The sequence below is a fragment of the Dermochelys coriacea genome, chromosome 3, assembly GCF_009764565.3.
Source record: "Dermochelys coriacea isolate rDerCor1 chromosome 3, rDerCor1.pri.v4, whole genome shotgun sequence".
Classification (NCBI taxonomy): domain Eukaryota; kingdom Metazoa; phylum Chordata; order Testudines; family Dermochelyidae; genus Dermochelys; species Dermochelys coriacea.
The window spans coordinates 201,318,842-201,346,232 of NC_050070.1; positions in this window are offsets into that span (position 1 = coordinate 201,318,842).

The following is a 27,391-nucleotide window of genomic DNA, read 5'->3' on the forward strand; positions in this document are numbered from 1 at the left end:
AGTCCTCCTGTTCTTTTTTGCGAATACTGACTAACACGGCTGCTACTCTGAAAACTTAGAGAAGAGATGAGTAAGTGGGGACGTGAGAAAGTTGTACACCCTAACAACTGGTATAGAGAAGGTAGGTTGGGCTCTGCTCTGCACTACTCATAATACATTAACAAGGGGCCATCCAATGACATTGACAGGGAGTATATTTAAAACTGATTAAAGGAAATACTTTTTCAGGCCATATATAATTAGTCTGTGGCACTCATTGCCACATCTAAGGCCAAGGCCACTTAGCAGAATTTGAAAAATGGCCAGACATTTATCTGAAGAAGACTATCCAGCATTGTTACGGTAAATCTATTTTTTTAAATTAATGAATTCTGGAATGGATAGAAACTCTCATGTTTCAGGGTGTCCCAATCTTTGAAGGGATCAGGAGGCAACTTTCTCTACAGACTTGTTATCCCATAACTGCCTACTGCAGGGTTTGTTACCCCTTCCTCTGAAGCAGCTAGTGCTGGTGTAATCCTCACACCTTCTGGGTGTGGTGTTCTGTCCCATCTTGTGGCACCAAGACAATTTAGAGAGCTAGAGATTGAGTTTGTTCTACAGGCTTAGCTAACAGCCAGTTGGCTTTTAGCTCATGCGGTAGAGACTCATGCCCTAAGCTCCAGAGATCACCAGTTTGATCCCAGCCACTGCAGTCTGTCAATGTTACAAGTGGGGGCTCATCCGGGATTTCAGCTGGGAAGACTCTGAAGCTTGGGATGTGCTCCCTCAGCTCGGGGAAGTATGTAACCCACACACCTCTTGGGTGTGGTGTTCTGTCCCATCTAGTGGCACCAATACTACTGAGGGAGCAATTAATGAGTCTGCTCTACAGCCAATTGGCTTTTAGCTCATGCAGTGGAGGTTCATGCACTGAGCTCCAGATGTCCCCGGTTCAATTCCGCCCGCTGGCAACCAGGGTCTGTCGGCATTATACTGGCCAGTCTTGAAGACAGGCTATGGGCTAGATGGATCATTGCTCTGATCCAGGAAGACGGTTCCTATGCTCCTAACTCAGAATTCCCAGTTTCTGATAAAGCACGTTTAAACATGTCCCTGATTTTTAAAATATTCTTCAAAGGCAAATTTAGGAGGATTCCTCTGTCCCTGTGCTATTGTTTATTAGAGACCAGCAGAGAGTGGACAGACTTATGAGCATATATTGACTTTTAGGCTTTTCCTCTCCCCTTCTTGCAAGAATGCATAGAGATGTTCCCAGGGAAATGTTGCTGAAGGCTTCACAGCAAGGCAGGCCGTGGCATGTTATGTACATTTGCCAAGAATGAGTGTGCATACAGAAGATGGAAGCCAGGGAAGCCACATCCCTGTCAAATCCAAACAACAAGCAGAGCCATAAACGCTGGGAAACCTGGGAGAAGCAAACAGCACAGACAGGTGGCTTCCATAGACATTGCTATTGGGGCATTCTTCTGTGTGCATCTCATGTTTATCTAATTGGATGTTCTTACCCTGTTTGTCCGGTTTTCTTGTGGCATGGGTGTGACATCGGAGTGGGGCCTTCTAGCCACTCAACTTCAGGGCATGGGGTATTGTAAGTGTCCTGCTTAGTTTACATTCCTACTGAAAAGTTTTGGCAGCATGAAATATTAGAAACCGTAAACATGAACTGCACTTATTTTCCCAGCACTTGCTTATCCACTGTGCTTTTATGCAGGTAACTGCTTCACAGCTTGTTAACTAACCATATGTATTTAACAGCAAGCCATTTCCATTAGTTTCCTGTGTGTATTTTCTCTTATATGCAAGCTAAGCACTATTTGCATACACTGGCATATGTGCGTTTATATATATTTTTATATGATGAGGTAGTCAAAACTTCCTAAGGTCTTCAAATGTCCAATTGCCATTTAAATTAATGCACTACTCACAAATGGCGAAGCCACTAGTAGGTAGCACATCATCCTAAATGAATGCCATTAAAATCTTTATACCTCTTTACTAGACTTGGTCAGAAAATTCTTTTCTTTTTGCAAAGAAAACTTCAATTTTTTTAGTCAGGTTTTTTTTTTGAAAATTTTGGTGTTTTGTTTAAAAATCACAGGACACTAAAACCAAACAAATCTTTTGTTTTTCCGTCATTGCTAAAAACCCCAAATGTTTCCGTTTTGAAATGTTTTCTGTTTTGAATTTAAATTCTGAAGTTTATTTGAATGAAAAGGGATGGGGGGGAGAGTGGGACTTTCTATTTTGTCAAAAAAAACACATTCTGTCCATTTAGTTGGACAGAAAATTTCCAACAGGCTCTACTCATCACATCAGCTGTATTATGGAGTTACTGTGTAATTTAAAAACAAATAGTGTTTTGAAAGTATGAGAGCTTTTTTATACTTCACCCTTTGAAGAAGTCCAATGGTAAAATCCCAGCCACATTCAAATCAATGGGACTTTTGCCATTGACTTTAATAGGGCCAGGATTTCACCCCAGAACTTTCTCCTTGTTGTTCTGGAGTTTATATTGTATTACTTTCATGAAACCATTTCCCAAGGTTTATCTTGAGGGGAGAGGTTGTGCTTAGCAGGGTTGTGCAGTACATAGCCAAGGATTGTCTATTTTTATTATTTATTATTTGGACTACGGTAAAGCCTGGAAGCCCTAACCCAGATCAGGTCCCAGTTAGATACTGTATACACACATAATAAGACATAATCCCTGCCCTGATGAGCTTACCGGCCCAGATTCTCAAAGATAAAGTCCACTGATTTCAAAGGGAGTTAGGCACCTAAATATGTTGCAGGATCTGGGCCACAGTCTAATTTACTGGTATTGTGTTACTTATACATTTTTTAAATGTGATCATTGTTCTTCATGTTTGTGCAAGCAGTCAGAGCACATCTGATAAATGTAATTAAATAATTAATATTAGCAATCTTTACAAACCCTTTATAGTTAATAACATCACAGCTTTAAGGTCAGGTATCTTGCAACCTACAAGAGAGAGAGGTGAATGCTCTATGACACTGTAAAGCTGGAGATTTCTTCTTCCTAGTCTATCCCTAACGGGTCACTAGGTATTGGTCATTAAATCTAGCACAGATGCAGTACTGAATATTGTCTGTGCTGCACCACAGACTGGTGTAATTTTGGGGAGAAAAATCCCACATTTGGGAGAAAGAGAGGTGTATTGTTTAATACACTACTATAATTCCAGAATTGTAAAGTTATCTTTAGAGGTGGTCAAATTTTCTGGTAAAACATTTTTCTGGCAGAAAATTACATTTTGACTGTGATGCTGGAAGACCAGGTCAGATCAGGGCCACAGACCAATTCACTTGTGTATTAGTATAGATCAAAGTGAGTGTAAAGGTAAGAGTGTATTCAGGTGTTTAAACTTCATGAAAACTAGTGGAATGTTACTTGTATTGTTTTCACTTATCTGTTCTTGTTGTAATGTAATAGCAAACTTTTACATTGTGTATACCCCTGTAACTAAATAACTCATCAAATAAATCTTGTGAAATGTTAATGAAGGACTTAAGGACTTTAACAGAAAATGCTAATTTCAAAGCAACTGGCCATTATGATGGTCGGAGGTCAAAAGACTAAATGCATTCCTTACTCATTGTCATCAAAGGGAAAGCCTACGTGGGTAGAGACACTGTCAGCTTTTCTTCTGTCAGAAGAAGATATAAGAATGAATTCAAAGAAAGGTCTTTAATCTCTGAACTGTTTGGACTCTTACAGGGAAGTGTACCAGATGCAAAGCGGAGATCCCCAGAGACAATCTGGGTACCATAAAAAACTTTTGAGAAACTGGCAGTTTATTATTTCATATCCATCATTTAGAGTTACAAACTGTGATTTACCTGTACATGTATTTTACCCACTTTAATCTTTCAATAACTCTCATTCTTTTTTCTTAGCTAATAAATCTTTAGTTTACTATAGAATTGGCTGCCAGTATTGTCTTTGGTGTAAGATCTGGTGTACCATTTGATCTGGGGTAAATGACTGGTCTTTGGGGACTGGGAGAAATGGTGTGGTATGATTTTTGGTTTGTGACCTTTTATCACAAAGTCCAGTTTGTCTGGGTGGCAAGATAGACTGGAGAGACTAAGGGGATGGTCTGTGACTCCATGGTAAGACTGGTACAGTGATCCAGGAGTTCACATTTGTTATTGACTTGGTGAAATCTAATTATAGAACACACCACCAGTTTGAAGTGTCTGCCCTGCTTTCTGACAGTCTGCCGAGGTAGGCACTCACAGTTGTGAGCCACTCCAGATAGTGTGACATTGACTAAACTTTTTGCAAAAATTTTTTAAAAACTGATTTTTTCTTCAGTTTTGGATAATGAATATGATGAGGGGCTTTTTCAGGGGAGGGTTTTTTTAATAAAAACCTGAAAAACGTTGACACAAATGGAAAATATTTCATGTCATCACATTTTTTCACAGAAAAAGTCATTTCTCAAATAACTCACATTCACTTCTCTCCAGATACAGAGATTTTAATTCTAGTGAGCATGTTCTGGAAATCACTACTGGTCACTTCTGCCTGTGTGGGAAAAGGTGAATGAAACAGCAAGTCACTATGCAACAGAGGTGCCAGAAATAAATATAGGCATTCTCCGAGACAATAGAAATTGAGGCAATAATGTTAGTGTAACCATGTAAGCCTAAATTTTCAGCAGTGGCTAGTGATTTTGGGTGACCAGCTTGACACCTTAAAGGGACCTGACTTTTAGAAGGCAGGTTCTCAGCACTTTCTAAAAATCAGGCCTATTCTAGGTTTCTCATGCTAAGAACCTAAAAGAGGAAGCACCCAACATTACTAAAAAGAAAAGGAGTACTAGTGGCACCTTAGAGACTAACAAATTTATTTGAGCATAAGCTTTCGTGAGCTCAAATAAATTTGTTAGTCTCCAAGGTGCCACAAGTACTCCTTTTCTTTTTGTGAATACAGACTAACATGGCTGCTACTCTGAAACCAACATTACTAGTTCTACTCTGGAAAAAACTGATGATACTGACCTCTGCACATTATCTAATATGCTATTGGACCTGAAGAAATTCCCGAAGACTTGAAAAATTTCATTTACTCTCATTAAGTTCTCCCAATAGGCTCACAAGCTTAGCAATATTTCTTTAAAGCAAAGTGATTAGTTTAATTAAATATAAAAATAGTGACTTTGAATATAACATTAGCACCACCTATTGGCCATCATTATCCATTGCTACAAGAGAATGGTTACCAGTAATCTAGTATAACTTGGTCTCCAATTATTAAAAGCTGCCTACAATGTAGCTCATATTACTTTAGCAAATTACTTCTGCCAGAAATTCTTTTATTTACTATTTTCCTCACATTTTACTTTGCACAAGTTAAAATGAATATAAATGTTTTTGTTCCTGTACAACATTTCCTTGTCAATTCTGTTGACCATGTTGTATTTACACATTTCATGTAAAAAGCACTATATTAAACTATTGTTAAGATTACAAAGTCTAGCATTCAAGAGTTAGAAGATGGCAGAATTAAGATTGTCCTGACAACAGCCTTATTCACAGATTCACAGACTTTAAAACCAAAGGAATGTAATTCGACCTCCTGTATAACACAGGCCATGGAATTTCACATAATGATTCCTTGTACAAATGGATATAGTATTTTTTCCTGCCTGATTCCGTGCACAAGATGAATGGTGCTCAGCAAATGAAACAGCTCTTCAATATTTCCTTTTTATACTCCTCATTCAATGTGTGTGCCTACATTTTATTGACCACACACCATCTGAAACCTCCACTGACTACAGAATTATCAGTTCTTTCATGGGTTTTTCCATGGGGCTCATCATTGTTGAATCTGACAGATTTTTTTAAAGAAGCAGATAGGCACCTAGACCCAGTTCCTCAAAGGTATTTGGACACCCACCTCTCATCCATTTCAATGGGACTTAAGCTCCTAAGGAGCTTTGAGGAACTGGGCCCTCGTGGTTCACATTTGGTAATACCTCATTGCAGGAATAGCTCCATTGAATTCAGTTGGAACTCACATGGATTACAGAACTAATAATAGTCAGCATCTCACCTGTAGTTTGAAAATAAACCTGTACCTTTTGACATTTGAGATAATTGTGTCCCCATTTGCCTTCAGGACTGTCTGCTTCCATCTGCAGAGCTGTCGAGCCAAAACCTTCCATTACAGTAGTTTCTGAGCACACTCAAGACTTCAGATCCTGCTGTTTATTGTGCTGATGCAGAGTAAGCTTAAGAGCCCTGTGGCAAGTGCTGCTTCTTTGAAACACAAAGTCATTTTGCCAAGAGATGACCCGAAAGGATATTGTACATGTCCTCTAGGTTCCATAGCTGGCTACAATCCTATTTCCTTTCTTCACTATAATTTCAGATCTGAGTACTTCAGGGTTTTTCTTTGTTTTGCTTCCCATATTTAATTCCTGACTCATATGCCACAATACTTTATTGAGCAGAGTCCTTCTCCGCCTCCCCCCCCATTAATGCTCGTTCAAGGAACTACTGAATTATTTTATACTTTTGCACAGAGTTTGCTTTGTTACATATTAAAAACACGTGATTAAACAAATTCAGGTCCACTCCACGAGACTGAAGTGGTGCATGGGATTTACTGTTCCCTTCAAAAGGATGTGAGATAACTCAGAAATTGTGTTGTAATGATTGGCGGTTGCCATTCTGGATGGAAAGGTCATGGTTTGGAGGCACTTCAAATAAGTTCTTTAGGTTCAGCTTTATTTACCAACTGGTCCATTTAAAGAAGGTGTGATGGGATGGACTAGGCTTGAGCCCCCTGGCTGGAGACCTCATGGCCTGTCACACAGCCCAGAAGAGGGCAGAGGAGAGAGTCCTCCAAGCGGCCTAGAGCAGCAGTGTGGAAAGCAGCCAATCAGAGAAGCTGCAGGGAGCAGCCAATCGGGGGCCCAGCAGGCTAGTATAAGAAGCGCTGCAGGGCCAGGGTAAGAGCAGTTCCTTGATGGAGCTGGAGGAGTGTAGATGGTGTACCTGGCTGGCTGAGGGAGCCACGGACAGAGCAGTGCTGGCAGAGGGTGTGGGGAATGCTAAGTTCTGGGCTGGCTGCTGGGACTCAACCAGGACAAATCACAGAGGTAAGGGTGCAGAATGAACTGGGGCTGTGAGGAAATGGCTCAAGGAATTGTAGCAGTGATGTGGTTTATTTAAAGGGCATGGTGGATAGCTGCTATCTATAAGGTCCCTGGGCTGGGACTTGGAGTAGAGGGTAGTGCCTTGGTCCCCCTTGCCACCAGCCACTGGGAAAGTGACCTGGATATTGATCTATGCTAGAATAGGAACTGAATGGCCTTTAGTGGCCCAGGTGAAGAGTTGGAGCCAGAAAAGGTGATGAGTTCCTAGGGAGGGAGCGCTGGGGATGTGGCCATAAACCAGGGGCCAGGCCTGATTGAAAAGCAGGGACAACTTGAGGGAGCCCAGAAGGGGCTGAGAGACAGTTCAGATCAGAGTACTGTGATAGGTCCTGTGGGACTGGTTGAGGAGTGAGCCCAAAGATAGGGCTGCAGATTGAGGGACCTTACAGAGGGTGCTGAGATATACTTCCAACAGGGTTCCTATCCTGGAAGGGGTTCTTATTTTTATCTCCCATAAAGACTGTGTGACTTGGCTGGAGGGCTGAGTCACCAAAGAGCCATCACCAACAGAGGGTGAGAGAGTGGGCACACACTGAGACAGGGGGTGCTCATGAGAAGTGAGTACCCCCATTACAGAAGGTCACTAGAACAATCTAGAGCTGAGTTGGGTGATCTGAGCAGTAATATGGGGAGGGGGAGAAGGAAGAACCATGAGCATTACTAATATGGCTAAGTATAAGAGCAGTGACTTGGGCTATTAAAACAATCCTGCAACTCAAAAATTGTTCAGGCTGCAGCAGTGGGCTTGGGATTCTTGCTCTGACAAGTGCCAGGAGAGATCAGTTAGGAAATGAGTCTCTGATCTGAGCTAAGCAACACTGTGGTTTTTTCACTTCTAAAATGTCACAAAAATTAAATCAACCCCTGCCTTCTGTTAGTAGAGGGTGAACTGAGATTGTTTCCTGTTGTCAATGCAGAAAATAACTTTTGATGCTGGGACTAGAACATTGTTAATCTTAATATTTAGCTGACATGCAGTTTAGTATAGTTTGTAAAGTCTAGGGTTGTTTCACTCAAAAAGAAGCACTGATCAAGTCTTCCTGCTGTGGCTTGATTAAGGGCTTGGCTGTACTATGAGAGGTGCCCTTAACATGTTTGGTTCTATTCATTAAATTACAAAGTGATATTTTCCAGAATGAGTAATAGCCCATTGAAGTTATTGGAAGGATTCTTTTGATTTCCATGGGCTTTTGGCTCAGTTGTTAGAGGCCAACAATTTCAGCCCAGCCCTAAGTTGACCTCCTTTAATCACACCCACAATTCTGCAGACACAATGTTGTAATCTACAATTATTTGCAACTATAGACAAAAAAATGGGGCTTGAAAATCTGATTCAATTGGCCAAATTCACCCTTTCAATTCAATGGCATTACAAGAGGGAGGAGTTTAGCTAACTGTATGTTGGTTGCTTGTTGTCCAGCCAACTTGTCTGTCCTGGTTTTTAACTTTTTTTGTTTTTGTTCAGGGATTCCCTTTGCAAAAGTGTATTGCAAAACTTATCTTTTCACTGCCCTGTATAGAGGCTGAGTCTGGGTAGGAACTTGGAGATGTATTTCTATTCCTTCTGATTTTGATTGTCTCTGTGAAACATTCCCAATGAAGAGGTGCAAAGTTCATAAATACACTCCTAGCTCCAAGTGTAGATGTGATTCCACAGCTGGCATAGACACACTTGTGTGAGCTCCCATTGAGTTTATTGGGCTAAAATAGAATCCTAGACATGTAGGGCTTGAAATTTAAAACATCTGACACATAATCATGTCCAGCCCCCTCTGCTGGTAAAAACTAGACCTTGGCCTGACAGCTGTTTGTCCAACCTGTTCTTAACAACGTCCAACAATTGGATTCTACAACCTCCCTTGAAGCCTATTCCAGAACTTAACTACCCTTGTATTAGAAAGATTGTCCCAATATCTAACCTAGATCTCTCTTGCTGCAGATTAAGCCTATTATTTCTTGTCCTACCTTCAGTGGACATGGAACACAACTGATTACTGTCCTCTTTATAACAGCCCTTAACATATTGGAAGAACATCAGGTCCCTGTTCAGTCTTTCTCAAGACTAAACATGTCTGGTTTTTAACCTGGGTTTTTAACCTTTCTTCATAGGTCAGGTTTTTCTAAACCTTTTATCATGTTTGTTGCTTTCTCTGGACTCTCTCCAATTTGTCCACATATTTCCTAAAATGTGGCCCAGCACTGGACAGTACTCCACCTAAGGCCTTACCAATAGAGTGGGACAATTGCCACTCCTGTCTTATATAGGATACTCCTGTTAATACTCTCAGAATTTGTCTTTTTTGCAGACTGTACCCCCATACACTCTATACCAATAGTCCTATCAAGAGACTGATCCCATCAAAAAAGTGGTGTAGCCATGGTAGCATGGGCAGTGGTGACATGGGCTAGCTGCCCTGAGTATGTATCCACTCAAGTTGCCCAGCAACCAGGTAGGGCTTGTCTCATGGAGGGGAAAATGTGCTATCTTTAGAGCTGGGTAAACAATTGATTTATCAGTTTGGGTGGCCAAACGAATCTGTTGCAAACTTAGGTCAAATTCAGCTACAATCTTGGGTAACATAATGCTTCCTACCTCAAACAATTCTACTGTCACTCATCTTAACACCACCTACACTATTTGCATTACACCTGCACTAAAGATCACTGGGAAACGCATTTTTGACCAGAGTAGGTCTAAATTTTCATTCAAAATATGTTTGATGAAAAATGGCCTGGTGCTAAATGAGAATTTCCCAGGACCTTTCATTTTTTTTTTTTTCAAAAATGTTCTGGCTTTTGGATGCAAAAACAAAAGATTCTTTTTTTCTGGATTTTCCAGTTGGGTTTTTTTGTCCCTACCTTTATTTTCCTCACTGGAAAAGGGAAAGGATGGAAAAATGAGGGAAAAACTAAAGGTTTTTTCCCACTGAAATATATATACAGAAACATTTCAGCAAAATTTTATTGAAACTCTGCATAAAATACTTGCCACTTTTTGACCAGTTCTAGACAGATATTTCATGGAATTAATTTTATAGTCAGAACACATTCAAACATTTATACTCCTACCAAAGTATCGTGATTTGGTGGGTTTTTTTAAACCTTTAGCAGGTCTATAATCTGGAGCATGGATTAAGAGAATGGGTTATTGACCTTCTAGTTCTGTGGCAGTAACAAAAGATGATGATAGTACTGTATGGCCTTTTGTTCTTTGAGATCTCAGAATAAGATTAATGAAGATGGTCCATCTTCTTCACTAGAGAAGGGACACAAACTATTATTGATTCTTGACACAATAGTGACACAGCTGCAGCAGTACTCTGCATGAAGAGAACATCAGTCCACAGGTTAAAGAACAAAGTATTAGTCCCTTTGCCACAGATGGGTGGATATGAGTGTTCTCCAGAGCTGTGTTGCAACCCAGTAAAACACAATATATTTATCTCCTTGGAGGAGAGCCAAGATTTTCTAACCCACTTTTCTTCAGACGCAGCTTTCCTCTGTGCCTAACTTAATACTCACATGCCTGAACATTAAGTATTTTAGTTGTGCCCAGTTAATTGGAAAAAAGGAAAGTTCTAAAACTCGGAATGACTTATGCAGCTGTATGCAGTACTAGCTTAATATAGGGCAATAAGATGAAAATATAAACAATTGTATACACACCCCTGCCTCTGTGTTATACACAAAGTATTAAAACTATGGTTGCAAGGTGAAGCCTTCACATACTTTTTTCCCCCCCTAACAGTTGATCATGTAATTAAAGGCTGTATCATAATGCATATGCACAATGGGCAGGGGCGGGAACAGACAAATAAGGGTCTCTGCAACCATAACATTATTTTAATGTTTTAGTGTGTAATTTCTTTTTTAAACTTGAAGAAAAACAATCAGGGAAGGGGTCTTTAGATCAAGTGCTAGTGGCCCATGTTGTGGATCTAACAAAATAACTGGTAGCAAAGTACAGTAAAAGCTGTTATCTGGCATTTTACCAACCAGAAAGCTCTCTAAACCAGCATTTCTGATTTACATTGAAAGTCGTGTTCATAGTCGGGTTGGCGTAGGGCCAGCAGGCTCCCTACGTGGCTTCCCGGAAGCGGCGACATGTCCCTGCTGCTTCTAGGTAGAAGAACAGCAACAGGGGCTCTGTGCACTGCCCCCATCCTGAGTGCTGGCTCCACAGCTCCCATTGTCCAGGAACTGCAGCCAATGGGAGCTGCAGGGGCAGTGCCTGTGGGCGGAGGCAGTGCACAGAGCTGCCTAGCCCTGCCTCCACCTAGGAGCAGCAGGGACATGTTGCCACTTGCAGGGAGCCACCTGAGGTGAGCACTGCCCAGATGCAGCACTCCCTCCCAACCCCCTGCCCTGAGACCCCTCCTGCACCCCTCACTTCCTCTTAACTGGAATTTTTGACTTACCAGCAAACCCCTCCCCCATTCTCCCAACATGCCAGATAACAGCCTTCTACAGTGAAAGCTTTGTTATCATCTATGTGGACCTGTCTCAAGAAGGGATGAGACACACTTCCCCAAATGGGTTTCACAGCCATTCACTAGAGATCAATGGAACGTTGAGACAGTTCAATTCTAGGCACTGCAGTGGTTAGACCGTTCTGCTTCCATCTCCCACTCCACTTCTGACTCAGTCCCCTTCCCTAGAGCTATCCTGTAAACTCCTTGCTCAGGTGGATGAGTTTACTCATGGAAGTGCTAAACAGCCAGATACTGAAAGGTATTTAGGCACTTAAATACCTTTCAAAATCTTGCCTCAAGTTTGCTGAATTAGGGCCCAATGCTTAAGAGTAATTGTAACTGACATAACATTGTCTATAGTAGACCTCAGAGTGGATACTCAGTATTGCCAGCTTCAAGCATTAAATTATGAATCAGGGCCCCAAAAATCAAGGGATGGACATCAAATCCTTTTTTTTTTTTTTAAATCTGTGGAGGGTTTTCAGATTGCATTCTGCTGTCTGAACCTTTTACAGTGCATTTGAGTAGTATTTTCAAGCTTTACTTTGCAACCATGAACGCTGGAAACTTGCACTTTTTTTCTTTTAAATGAAAATAGATTCTCATTTAATCACATGATTCCAGAATCCGGGGCTTCAAGAAAAGTAAAAGGTACCATCAGACTTATTATAATATTGCCAGAGTTGGCAACACTGCCTTTTGCCCCTCAGACGCGCGCGCACACACACACGTAAGAAAGTAGCTCCTTGTCTTCACTACAAGGTCTTGGAGAAACAGGGATATTTTGCAATGTGTTCTGAAAACAATCTGACTTGGACTTATTTCTTATGTCACTTCCCACTTGAGAGCCTTTGAGTGAAAATGCCTTATCTCTAGCTCTCTTGAGCTTCATTGTGCACACTGTTAACAACATACCCAATGGAGGGTTTGAAAATTAATATCAGGGCCTTGAACTGGCACTGGAAATTCTGGAGAGTGCAAAACACCAAAACCATGTTCTTGGAGGTTTGCTGGGCATATAACAAATCTCACTAGAAAATCACAAACCTTCTCAAGGCTTGGCAAAGGGAGGAACTGATTCTCCAACATTTCAGTGTAGAAATGTACAACTATCATCCCTTTATGTGTTGGGGAAACAGATACTGTAAAAGCAGCAAAGAGTCCTGTGGCACCTTATAGACTAATGGACATATTGGAGCATAAGCTTTCATGGGTGAATACCCACTTTGTTGGATGCAGGTACTGTAGAACAAGTTCTTGCCATTTCCCTGGTTGTAAGGTTTTACACTGTAGGCCCTGGCAGCATGAATGAAACAAAATAATTATCTAATCTATATGAAAAACGTGTTCAAAACTCACTGAATGCATTGGTCAATTAATGCACTCACAGGTTATTCAGCCACTCCCATAAACTAGTTTAATAGGAAAAAATACTGGTAGACTAATTCATTTTAAAAATGCAGCTAAATCCAGCAACTCTATTATTCAAGTGGCTCAGCTCTTCACCCCTCATTTGTGATCTACACTTCCCATCCATTTCTGGGATAAGCTACATTTATATTGTTACACAAGATCATTGATACAAAGTTCTCTCCCAAAAATCAAAGATGACTACATTTTTCAGGGCCAGCCACAGCAAATTCCGCTGTTCATAGCCTAATTCAAATTGGAAATATCTATGGCCCAAACATCTTCACTGAAAGAATGTTGTGGAAAGAACTCTTCCATGAGGGTGTACAGGCAGTGGTGAAACACTCATGAGTTCAGATTAAATTAATTTCAAATTATAAAGGGTAGATTGTAGGAGAGGCACAGCAGAGATGCCTGTGAATTAAGAAGGTTGGGGATAACCCATAGCCGTTCTGAGTAAGTCTGCAGAACAAACTTTCACTACCCTCCAACTGCAATGAATCCTTGTCCATCATGATCTTGAAAATAGGCACATAGCCAGCCGGAGAATCTTTGGGAAGGGTTAGCAAGATAATTCATTGGGGCAACACCAAAGTGGAAGGTAGGGACAGCACAAGGTCTTTGAGTCACCACCTGCCCCTGGCTGCAGAAATGAAGTCCAGCTGCTCATAGCAAAGTCAGGGCATAGATGCCAACATTTGAAAGAGCTTTTAAAAAGAGAATTCTCAATATAAATTGGTAGCTTGGGGACCAACAAACACCAGCCCATGCAGACTCTTATGCTCTGGTGAATTTTAGTACTTGTTTTAGAACTTTACTTTTCCCTTCCCACAATGAGTTTGCCTTATCTGTTCAGACTATATAAAGGGCAAGAAATCTGATTCTGTGCAGGTAGAGTACCTAGAAATATGGGACCCTGATCACAGTTGAAGCATCTAGGTGCTATTGTAATACAAATAATTTAATTATCATAACTTCCCTGAGTCGAAGATAAGTCAGTATTTATCATCCCATTTGTATAGCCGGTAAATTTAAGACCGGCAGCTAAAGTGACTTGGCAAAGGCCCCTGAAGCTCTGTCACAGATAGGCTTAGAATGCAGGAGTCCCTTGCTCTCTGTCTTGGATTAGTACATCAGGTGACATTCCCTCTTGCATTCTCTCCTCCCAGCTTGAGGCATCATTTGCTTGTCTTTCCCAAAGACTGGGTGATGGTGCTAAAGCATTAACTTTTGAAATTAAAATCCTATTTAAAGGTGAGTTAAATAGTCTCCTCCAAAATTTCATTCCAGTTCAACACTCCTAATAATGCCACTTTTCTGCCTTAAGCATATGGGCTCTTCTGGAGTGCACTGATTTCAAAATGACTTGAGCCCCATCAGAAACCAAACTTGAGAAGCCCAGCAAATCTCATTTAATTGGAAGCTCATTAAATGTGGAGCAAAAATGGATATTGCTAATTTTCAAAATAGGCCTATTTTATTTTTTTGGTTTCCCATTTGTCCGTCATGGTGACGGCTGTGCTGTCTGCCTCCAACAATAGACAAGCTTTTCTTGAGGGTTGAGGTCTGAGGATTTACAAAAATGAAATCTGGCTGAAATTCTGTTGCTTTTTGCCTGTCGACACTCTCTAATGATCAGAAATATTCAGTAGCCTCTACTTCAGAGGAAGAAAACAAAGGATGCACAGTAGCATGAGTATAGCAGGTAAAATATTTTCTTTTAGATAAACTGCAGATATTCCAAACATTTTTCTTTGACTAGTAGGCAGGCAGGTATAGTTGCTACATATCCTTTTTATACTGAACAATTTTATATTTTACTTCAGATTATGGTGGAGGGAGTTGGAGGCTGGGACTGGGGGCTAGTGGGAGGGGAGGGAGATAGATAAGAAGTGTGGAGGGGTTGCGAGTGGGATTGGGACTGGCTGGCAGAGGTGGTGCTAGCCCATTGGTAGCCCTAAGCAGAAATACTTATCCTTCACCCACTCCCTAAAAATCCTAATTGCATTATTTCCACAAAACAAAGAAATGTACCAACACAACACACGAATAGCATTTTGTTTTGTTTTTAATCTCCATCTTTAGTATTATCCCCAAAATATTGTTAATCTTACTTAATTGCCCACTCCCCAGTTGCTTGGGGCCCTAAGCAATTGGTTAATCTGCTTTTAGCTAGTGCCACTGCTCCTAGCCAGGCAAGAAGTCTGGGAACACAGAGCTGGGGTGAGTGGGGGGGGGGGGGGAGTGACAGTGGCTGGTCAAGGAGACTGCGACCGGAATAAGAAGCCTGAGAGTAAACTGGGACTAGATAGGTGAAGTGAATAGGACTTGGATAAAGAGCCATAGGTGAGGAAGAGACTGGAACAGATTGGAGGAGATGGAACAATACAGATCAAGCTGTGGAAACAGAAGAATCTGCTCCCACTTGAAAACACTACTTTCTAGAGTCTGAGAATGGAGCCCAAGATTGAGTCTCACCACTACTGTATTGGGTTTCACAGATATTTACTGACACTGGTAAAGTGTCTTTCTCCTGCCTCTCTAGTACTGGTCTGCAGAGAGGATGACAACCTACTACTGCAATCAGTTACTCCTTTAGCTCAGATGGCAGAGGTCTGTGCTGGATCTAAAGGTTCCAGCTGCTGCTGACCCACGTATGTGTCAGTGATGCCACATAATGGAATGTTTTTTGTTTCCTTTTTTAAAAAAAAACTTAGCAAATTACAAATAAACCACATTAAAAGAATATTAAGGTTGCAGAGTTAAACACTCAAGTTAGAAAATGCCTATGTAGCCTTAATTCAGCCCCATTGTGCTTATGCATTATGATAGTCTTTAATTACACAATAAAATACTTTTTTTTTCTCCCCCACAGAAACCCTGCCTCACTCCATACACTGTATGGACCAGCTTGCAGGCTGAATCAGGGAAATGTAGTGAAGGAGGCTGGTTTCTGTAGCTATCCTGGTTCATTTGTTGCAGAAGTTGGATGATGTACAGTAAATGAGGTAGAGGATTATAGAAAGAGAAAGCAGGGTCTTGTGGTCTAATTGAGTTTAACTTATTTTCTGGGCACCTGACTTGAGACCTTGGGGGTCTGATTTGCAGAAGTGTTGAACACTCAGCTTCAACTGAAGTCGGTAGGAGTTGGACTTGAATGTATAAAGTCCTATATAATTTCTCTGAGATGCCCAGGACTTGATTTTTTTTCAAATTGGGCACACAATTAGTGGATATCTTTAACCTTAATACGTGTGCCTCAGCTCACCATCTGTAAAATGGGGATAATGAAGGAGGTTTTGGGGTTTTTTTGAAAACAATCAATGTTCATGAAGCACTCAGATACTATAGTGATGAGTGCTATAGAAAAGACCATGAGAAAATTAATAATTCTGTGTGTATTAAGGTTAAGGCAACCTTAATACTGGCACTTCTTAACATCGGAGAACTTAACTTTGCAACCTTAGTCATGTTCTCTTAATATAGCTTTTGTTTGTTTACCGTCAAGTCTCCCCACCCTACTACCCCTACATGCTGCAAGTGGCTTGTTACTACTGGGGTACAGCTGTTTCACTGGAAAAAAAGCAGACTTTTTTTTTAATTTAAATCAGGTTTGGAAAGATTTACACAGGTTCTCCTTCCACTCTGAAGTGTGGCTCCATTATGGAAGGATGAGAATAAAATAAGTAACAAGGCAGGGAATTTTATAATGGTGACTACATTCCTTGTGTTTCCTTTCCTTCCCTCTCCCCTTGAGGTTCCAAGCACTGCTGGAATATCGCTTCCCTGCTCTTCTCACATTTCGTTTGTCCATTGGTCCTTTCTGGTCTCCACTCGCTGTAGACACAGCAGCAAATGAGGACAAACACAGGGATGGATTTTAAATGCCAGGTCACAACTTTATTAAACTTAACATAGGTGAGGGGTGCTATCCACCCTGTCACGTGGGCATTTTAAGTGGTTCCAGGTTGGGAGTTGCAGGGAACCTACCATTTAACCCATAACTCAGGATAGACTCTCCTCAGCCTGCCCGTAGGACTCAGCACACTCTTCTGCATCCTACCCCACCCACTGCGAGGAGGATAGAGGGTACTAAAGGGAGGACCTCAGCCCACAAAGATCACAAGGTCTTCCCCATCGCACAAGGCCCATCAGTAAAATCCCAGGTATTTTACTTCTGGGAACTGTCCTTTTATCCTCAACTGCACTGGGAACCAGCTACAAGTTTTACCTTACCGAGTACAATCACTAATTAAATCCTATTCCTACTTAACTGCAGCTCAAGGAAGGTGGAAAAACTCCCCAGGCCTCTCCCAATTTGGCCACTATGGGAAGAAAAACCTATTTCCTGATCCCAAAATAGGTGATTGATCAGATCTGCAGCTTCCACAAAACACAGGTCCAAGGCTACCAATACAGGGTGGGCAGGATGGGGCTGTTGAAGCAGAGCAAAAAGAGGCTCCTCATGGCCTGGACTGGAGTTTAACGAAAGTTGGGCAGGGGTGAGGGAACAATCAGCTCCCTTCCTCCCCAAGCTAACCAGTGGGTGGCTGGAGACTCTGTAGGGGAGGGACACCCCTGTGTCCCCACAACATGTGTTCCCCTTCCCTGGTCAAATGGGACTGTTCCAGTTGCCACCAGCCTCATCAAGTTTCTCATCAGTTGAGGCAAGTGGGTGGCATTTTATTAGAAAAACTAATGCTGCCCCAATGTTGCAAGTGTACCATGGGTACGCTTACTCTTGTGCAAGTCCTACTAACTTCAGTGAGTGGCTTTTGGGATCATATCCTAAAATGGGGCTAAAACATTCCCCCAATAAGTTTTTTACAATGACTTCATGAATCAGAAGTGACCTGAAAGGGGAACATCTAAAAGTCGGCTTTATGCTTCTAGTCCCTACTACCACCAAGCTCTTTCTTCTTCCTACAACCCCCTACATATTTGGGGTCCTAAATATTTACAAGTGTTTATGCCATCTACTTTTTTGGCCTCCTACACAAAAAAACACTTCCAAGCAATAGTCCAGATGCTTCTCTAGGCTGAGGATGGATTGGGAGGGGAAGCAATACTTTCCTTTTGATGTCTCCCTGCAGTAAGAGTGCTAACAGCAAGACATCACTTAAAACAACCTGAGAAGCAGTGCTGTGCCCTGGCATAGGCATCTGAACCAGGAGCTGCATTAAAACTTGAGGAAGGGGAGAAGATTTCAGGTTTTGGCTGCCTTTGTAGCAAAAGCCTATATTCCCCTTTACTAGGCAAATTCAAAGGGTGTCCATTCCCAGTCATGGTTTGGAAGAGCTTTATAGAGAAAAGAGGTTGTGCTAGTAACATTAAGGAGTTGCCAAAGTTCTCTTGCTGATTGCTCACCCAACAGATTTCATTTAGGTACCTATATAAATGACTGGATTTTCAAGAAAGCGCAGCCCCTAGCAGCTCCCGTTATTTTCACTGGTAGCTGATGGATGCTGGACCCTTTTCAAAAGCTGGCCACTCCATTTAGGTGCCTATAAGGGATCTGAGTTTGTTTTGAAAATCTGGCCCTATACTTTGAAATATGATCACTTGGAATATTGTACACTATGGTGGATGAGATGTTAATCTGTCCCACAGTCCATTCCTATGGTGTTTCATTTTTCATATTTACCCTGGATAAATTGCAATGAAGCTTTAAACAGAAAGATGAAAGGGTTACAAATAAGGCCAAACTCCTTTTCTTTATGAGCAGTAAATATAAGTGTTTGTGTGGATGAGCAGAGAAAGAACAGACTACTGGGCTCTGAGTGGGCGTTTTTGTTTTTGTGGGTTTTTTCTGGTTTGTGTTCCAAAATTTAGACAGCACATTAGTAAACTGTCCCTGGAGCTCAGTCTTGAATATTTTAGGCTTGTCATAGCATCAGCATCATCAGCTTTCCAAGATCATTACACTGTGTGGAATAATCACAATAGAATGAATGAAGCCTAAGACAGTTCATCTCCAGGGGTGTTTGGTTTTTCAGTGATGTGAATGTTGGTTTTAATCAACAGGTCTGTGCCATGGGATAAATTCCACTATCCTGATGTGGTGTAGGGTTGGGGCCTGTTTCAATTAATAACCATCTGGAATGATCAGAAATGGCTACTATAATGCCATTGCAAAGAAAAGGATTCAGATGCTTTGGGCACATGCATTATACATCATGGCTGACACTTTCAAAGCTACTGGAAGGGATTTGGATGGTTGATTCCCATTCACTTGAATGAGAATTGGGTGTCCAACTCCCTTTGTTGGCACTGAAAATCTTAGCCTGAAAATACAGGGCCTGATCCAAAACCCATTGAAGTCAATGGAAATTTATTTCAATGGGTGTTGGATTAAGTCCATTAAGATAAAAGGCATAAAAGTGTGAAGGACACTTACAACTGAATATCCAGACATTCAGACTTTTGTGTATGGTTGGTTGGTTTTTCGTCTTTTTTTGTTTTGTTTGTTTTATTAAATCTTTCGGTTTTTACCAGAGTTTCCTACCTTTCAAGTCTTTGACTTGTTATGATAAAGTTCTATTAAAGTTTTCTGAAATAAGTAACCTGTTTAAAATACTACTTGAAGGATTTGATGGGAAAGCCATCTATATAATGTAAGCACAAGTGAAGGAAGTACAGTGAGAACAAGACAAGCTTCCACCCCACTTCACTAGTGTCTCAATCTGTCTGAGAGGGATCATCCCTAGAGGTGAGGGGGTAATGAGCTCAAACTCCATGCCCAGTGAATTCTTGGTTTCTCTCCTAGGTGTCTGACTTGAGACACTGAAGTCCTGATTTTAAAAGGAGCTGATGATTCACAGTTGGAGTTGCAGATGCTGAGCATCTGCAGGTCCAAGGTCTAGATATCTCACGTGGGGCATCCAAAACTGAGGCCCCAAAATCAGTAGACACATTTGAAAATGCCACTTAGTGATTTAGTTTGTGGCACAGTCAGAAACAAGACCCAGATCTTCCTGCTTTCAGTTCCATACATAAGGCACGGTCCTATCCCCTATCCTTCCTTTCTGATTGCCACAACTGAAATCAGCCTGTCTTGATTTGGTCATTTGTGCTAGAGGAGAATTTTTTGGCAAAGATCTTGTGAAGAGGAAATTATTAAAATCAAATTTCTAATAGAAAACCATTCACAACCTTAATCACAATCCCTTCATAACAAATAGAATATTAAGAGCAGGACAATGACACTTTTAATCATGCTGAGTAATGCCTTGCTCTAGTGGTGTCCCTCTTAAGGGATTGCGGCTACTTTTTGAAGTAAGATGCTATTCAATGTGAGTAAGGCAGAATCTAATAAACCTGCTTCCAGAAATTGAACACACCTCCCATTAGTATCAATGGTTTTCATGTGCCAAATCTCACTCGTATCATGCTAAAATGTAGGTCTTCCATAATCCACTAACACAGAGAAGAAAAACAATGTCACTCTTTTGTGGCATCCCTGTTGCCTATAAACTAAACAACACAAGCACTGGACTTGATCTCGATCTCAAGTCCTGCATGTGGAGAGGGTCCTGATGCTGTACTCTCGAGGCAGAGCTTGCTGGAATGGATATGAAAGCTGATGACAGGTGTACGTGTTTGTCCCCTTTTCTCCCCCCTCCTCCAGAATTCGATAAAAGATCTGCTGAGACTGAGCACCAGTAAAGGATATGAAACACATTGTACTTTATCTGAAGGGCATGGCATTGTCATTTTACCTCTTAGAAAAATTGGTTTGAGAGCAGCTTGCTCTTGAATCTGAACTGAAATGAATGGCTTTAAGTTCCCCTCCTTTGCAGAACATCATGACCAACACCAGTTTCCACAAAGCTCGTAGTTTCCTATTGATATTTATAACGAGGATTATTAATACATTTCCAGTACTTTTCCCTATCAGCCCCAATCGCAAAGTGAGTGAGGACGGCAAGGTGTACCTATAACTGAAACCCAGTGCACCATTAGTTTTTTATCCCATCACAAGGTACGCTGTCCCACACAGGGCGAGCCTAGGCTAGCACATTCCTGCTCCAAGCTTTGGCCCTTTAAGGGCAAGTGTTCTGGGAAGTGTAGTCCCTAGAGGTTATGTGACTGACTGGGCTGGAAGCAGGGCTGCTGGGGGGGAAGGACCAGGCTATAAAAGTCTGTGACTTAAAGCCATGAGAGACTTGGGAGAGTAATGAGCATCTCTCCATGCTCATTAGGGAGAGACCTTAGAAAGGGGCTGTGGCCAAAAGTCTCAAAGCCCAGAGGGAGCAGTTATTAGATGAGACCTGGCACAGAGGTGGAAGCAGCTGCAGCGGGCAGGTAAGTAGGAATTGGTGGACCTTCTCTGTTGGAGATGAAACTAGGGAAGGAACATGGAAGGGATTTGGTGAAGCACTGCAGAGAAGAGGCCAGGGAAAAGAAGGCCCTAAACAGAGGGAGACAGGCACTATAGTGAAGCAGCCCAGTGAAGCAATGCCGTTTGAAGGTGGCCTGCTGCTTTGTGATAGGATCTCCAGAAACCTGGAATGGGGCAGGGAGGGGGGAGTTGGGGATCCCCTATGGCATCTCCTAATGGTGGTGGTGCAAACCCCTGCAAGCAAGGAGCAAAGGCAGCGATGGCTCAGGAAAGGTGAAGTGTTTTCACACAAGGGCAGAGGAGAAGGTAGTTCAGTCCCCAGGGGAGGGCTGTGACCCAGCCAAGAGGCTGAGCGAAAAGATTCCAGTTTGTTCATTTGTTTGGGCTTTTTGCTCTCCTGGAATGAGGAGAGCTTTTGATATGAGTGGATGGCCAAGGTTCCAATACACCAGGTCACCCTACCAGCTTGGGGAAAAACCTTTTCTGAGGTGAAATTGAAGCAGCAGCTGCATCTTTAGGCTGAAGAGGTAAGACGTCTTTGACAGCTACCGAGAGGGTCCCAACCCGTATGAAGGCCCTTCTATGCTAGGTACCATACAGATATAGCAGGAAATAGTCCTTGCCCTGAAGACTGAACCATCTTGCAACCAAAAATGTAGGGCTTATAGTGTTTGGGAACTTCTATTTTAATTTTAAACTTAAATTGACTCTTCCTAGAGAGAATCAGCTGTTTAAACAACTGACCTACTATGAGGGCCAGCTCCTTCCAAGGTGTAATCACAACATATAGTTCTGTTTTCACTGGTGTGGTTATGATGACTAGGTGCAAACTTGACATAGAATAACAAAGGTGGTATCTTCCTCAGTACAGTAAGATGACTTATCTTTACATAGCACAGTAATAGCTGAGTTGATTCATCTTGGACCAAAAAAGTCAATAAGGATTGGCCCCACAGAAGTATAGTATGTGCCAAGTTCAATGAAATTACTGAGCTGTAGCTCACGAAAGCTTATGCTCTAATAAATTTGTTAGTCTCTAAGGTGCCACAAGTACTCCTTTTCTTTTTGCGAATACAGACTAACACGGCTGCTACTCTGAAACCTGTGAGTTTAGAGTCAATGAAATTGTTCTGGGTTTACACCAGTAAGAACGACAGTCCCAGCATACTATTAACAGTTAAACAAAACTACATAATATGCATCAGTCAATAAAGACTTAATGAAAGGCTTAGGATCAATTCAGTAAAGTTAATAGTAGTTCCTCCCAGCCATTGATGCTGTGACCAGCTAGGACTTTCAGTTGTCACTATGCTGCATGTCTTAGCTGCTTGCAATGACACCAGGGCTTGAAATCAAACCCCTGCTCCAAAAACACAGGCCTCTACCATTTCAGATATAGGACCCTTCCTTTAGTTGGTAGCAGTACAAGTCCTATCACAAGTACAATTTTTACTCCAGCCAGTGTAGGGCAATCGTGCACATGCACACTAGCCAGCTGATTATAATACAGTACCCACACTTTCCATCAGTCAATATAATATCTAAAGATCTATCTACAACTATACCCCATTCCTCCAGATGGTAGAAGTGTCTCACAGTTACATGATGGTTTTTTTTGTCCTAGTAGGGTTTACATCAGACTAATCCTTTGGCCATCTCTAGGCTGATGGTCCATAACCTTTGTGAGGCTACCAATGCTGCCTTCTGGGGGGGAAAAAAGCAGATAGTGGATGCCTCCACTAAGGGTAACCATTGGCCTCACTGAAATTCATACTCCGTTCCATCCAGGTAAAATTTTCAAAAGAGCCTAAGTCTCATTGCAAATAAGTGACTTAGATTCTCAGATCTTGAAAATATTACCCTTAATTTTTATAGAACCTTAAATATTTGATTTGCCAAAGAAAATGTTGTGATGATAGCATCTTAATGGCTCTTCAAAAGAGACTTCTGTGAGAAAGTCAGTCTGTTAAGCAACCATGAGACACAAGCCTGTCTCTGAAACATGTTCATCTGGGAAACAAAAGAACTCCATATATTAATATGCAATGTGTGCCTCACTAGATTTCACTAAATCAACATAATGTTGGCACTGAGTCTCAGGAAAAGACAGTGCACTTCACAAAGCAGATCAATAAAACGACTGGACAAGATTTCTAGATGATGATATGCTCTAGTCTCTAAGCATTTAATGCCAGCGTAACTAATCATTTTGTAATATGGTGGGTAACTTAATGAGTTTTACTTCTAAAATCTTAGTTAATATCAGTATTACATTAGTCTGTAGGCCACATTCTACTCTCATTTTCACTCCTGTGAAGCCAATCAAAGATGGAGGGACTGCATGGGATATAAATAAGGACACCCTTATCACCTAATGGTTGTGCAGTTCCAGGCAACATATGGTAACTGTTATTAGACACCAAATGTAGTCAAAGGTAAAACCCATAGTCCTCACTTTCAAAACTGCATGTACATGTGTGCAACAATGTACATCCATGTTGTGTGCACATTTGCCATGATTGTGCATATAGTCAAGGACATTTTGTGGTCAAAAAGCCTGTTTAATTTATTGTTGCATGTGCAATAGCAATAGTTGTGCTTGCACATTCTGTTTTGCATCTGCAACGGTGCAGGCACCGTCCTAGATATTTGGACCTATCAGGTGTGCAGTGCCTAGGAAAATGAGGGCACTTCCCATGTTCCTGAATATAACTCAAAGACTGAGTGAATTAAAGCAAGTCTTTCTTTGAAGTACTCCCATTTGATTATTGCCAGAGCTGCAAGAAGCTGATTAATGAGAGATATGAGTGGATAATGGCAGCCTGTCTACCCTGTGAATGGTCTCCTTTACTTTCCGTTTTTTAGAACTGAAATATTGCATCCCAAGGAAAGACTCGTCAATCTGTTTAAGCAGACACATCTCTGCTACTGAAAGTTAACCCCGCAGTAAAGCAAAATGCTTATTCCCTGCTCAGACTAGTCCAGTTTGCACACCTGTAGAAACACTTGGAGCTTGATTCTCTGCAGTGGCGTAAATCAATAGTGCTTCCACTGAAGTCGATGGAGTCATACAAGTATAAAACTGTGATAGGTAAAGAATCCAGTGTCTATAATTTGAGAATGATTAAACAAAGACACCTACTTCCCAGCCTGGAACTATACTTACAGTTTGGAAATTCTGAGAGGTTTTTAATCTTAAAACTATTTGGATGGACTCTGAACTATTTTTATGATTATATTATTTTCAGTGGTTCTTGCGTATTTGTATTTTCTCATCATTCTTTAATAAAGAAATTCTTTCAATAAATCCTCTTGCCATGTGACTTTTAAACCTTTTAATCTTCATGGAGGATTATGCTGCATTTTCTGTTAAAATCCACTCTGCCCAAAGCCTACCTGTAGAAACAATACTTTATGAATAAAAGGAGATACTGATGGTGACTTTATCTCCCTTATCACTTGTATGCTACAATCCACTTCTTGCAGTCAACATTCTCATTGTTGTGACTTTAGCTTGTACATTTATAACATCCAGTTATGTCTCTGGAGAGGCAGAACCTGACCTTCTGGAGCTAATCAGCCAAGATGTACATAGCTAGATACCAGGATTTTGTTTTCATATAGGGTTTAAGTCAAATTCCTTAAAAATCAATGGGAGTCTTTCCACTTTTGGCTTGATATAAATTATTTCGATGAATTACTCATTAAAGCTCCCACCCATGTGCCATCTGCGTCACGAGACACAACGAAGGATGCAATAAGAGCTGAACCCTTGAAACATCCCCAGAGACCTGCAGGTATAGAAAAGAGGAGTTGGTGCTGGATCACAAAAGGGTCTAAGACAAAATTGCCTGTTTTCCCAATAAGGGAGATATATATTGCATGGTCACAATTTGAAAACGTTGAATGGAAGGCATAGACTAGATTTGGGGGAAGTTTCTTTCATAAAGAGTTACTCTACTGGGGAATAATCTGCTGCATTATTATTAATCAGTGGAATAAATTGCCTAAGGAGGTTGTCTAACCTCCTGTTAAAAATCTCCAGTGGTGTTTCCACAAACACCTGTCAAGAATGGTCTAGATAATACTTAGTCCTGCCATGAGTGCAGGGGATTGGACTAGATGACCTATCAAGGTCCCCTCCAGTTCTATGATGCTGTAGGAACAAATAGCATAAATGAGCTTAAGGTAAAGGTGGATGTAGATTTGTAATTGTGTGTGTGTGTGTGTGTGTGTGTGTTATAGTAGCCAATACTGTAGCCTTTATGCTGAGTAAAAATTGCTCCTGGTTGTAGCTGCCAATGCAACTACAAGCATAAGTGCTACTCGTGAGGACCAAGGGTTGCCAAATTGGACTCTCAATCACATATATGTGCAGAATAGGGAGATGGCATAGATGGGCCCCTGCTTCTCTTTATCCATGAGTGTTGTATGCCAAGAGGAAAGATGAAGATCACAACCAAGAGGGGTAGATGGGGCAAACCAAACACCTCTTGACTTTTGTTTGTTCATTCAGGGAATCAGTGCAGGTGACCCTGTTTTATGCTACATCTTACTGATGCTCCCAACATCACTTGTAAACAAATCCTAGCATCTTTCACGTGCTTCTCCTAGGCGCTTGTCTGGCCTCATCATAACATAACAACAATCCAGTACTAGACTGTAAGCTCCATGGATTAGACACTATTTTCTCTGTTACTTGCCTGTACGATGGTGAGCTCCTTCACTGACGTCCCTAGGGGTGGGATTTTTAAAAGCACTTAAGTGACGTTACAAGTCAATGGAAATTATGCTCTTAGGTCACTTAGGCGCCTCTAGATGCAACAGCCATTTGAAAAGGAGAGCTTCCAGATCCTCTCTTAAATCCCGGTTCTTATTTGTATCCTGTTCCCCACGTCAGGCAGCAGCCATGTATTTTAGCTTCCTGAGGATGTACTATACTGGCCTATAGAGTGCCTGTGATGGGGTGGCGGTGTAGGCCCCAAACTGACGGCAGCAGGGCTAGTCTCGCCCCTCTGGCCCTGTCAATCATGTTTGGTAGGGAGGAGGCCTGTAAAAGGAAGGAAACTGCAATCAGCTGGGGGAGGAGCAGGATTACTCTAAGCAGGAGACGGCCGGCGTGACTCCTGAAGCCACAAAGGGAGCTCCTCGCCAGGACAACCTAAGCCCCACTCAACAGCCCAGTCAGAGGGATTTCTCAAAAGCCGCTACATGGACACTGAGTCATTGGCAACGATCCCTCCCCCTCCTCTGCCTTGGAGAGGCCTCAGGAAGGGGGGGACCCTCGAATGTGCGAGGGCATTTGACTTTCCTTTCAAACTCCCATTTGCAGAGACTTAAGAAGGCCCGCAAAGGGCAGGGCCCCCCTTGTGACTAGTAAGGAAGTGGGGCCTGTGCTTGAACTACCCAGTGGGAGTGGTCAGATTCTCCCACCAGCTGGGAGGGAACCTGAGGGGAATCTTTTACAGTGCTCCACGAGCTAGCCATAGGGCCCCTTATGATTTATCCCAGTATTCTGCAATGCACATAGAGAGTGCCGTCTGGTGGCCTTATTAACAATGGTGATAATGGCAAGTACATACTTCCACTATATTTATCTCCCCCAAAAGAGTCCTCAACTATGAAGTTCAAAGGTTGCTGGAGGGGACTTCCGATCAACACAGTTAATAAAAAATAAGGAAATAACCACTTCAGGTAACAGTCACCTCTCTCCTGACCTAAATTTGCATGCCTCCCCCCCTGTAAATCATAACCCTTGTACTCTTCAGTGCCCCGACGAACTCCCATTCAGTTACACCCACCAAAAATCCTTCTGTCCAGTTCCTCAATATTACATTCAAAACACCACCTTAGGACGAGTCAGCTGTCTTGCCAAACCTTCATTTGCAAAAAAAAAAAAAAAGTTAGAGTACTGTTACAATCACATATGATTGATAGACACAGAACATGTTAAGTTCAGGTGGAGCACAGCC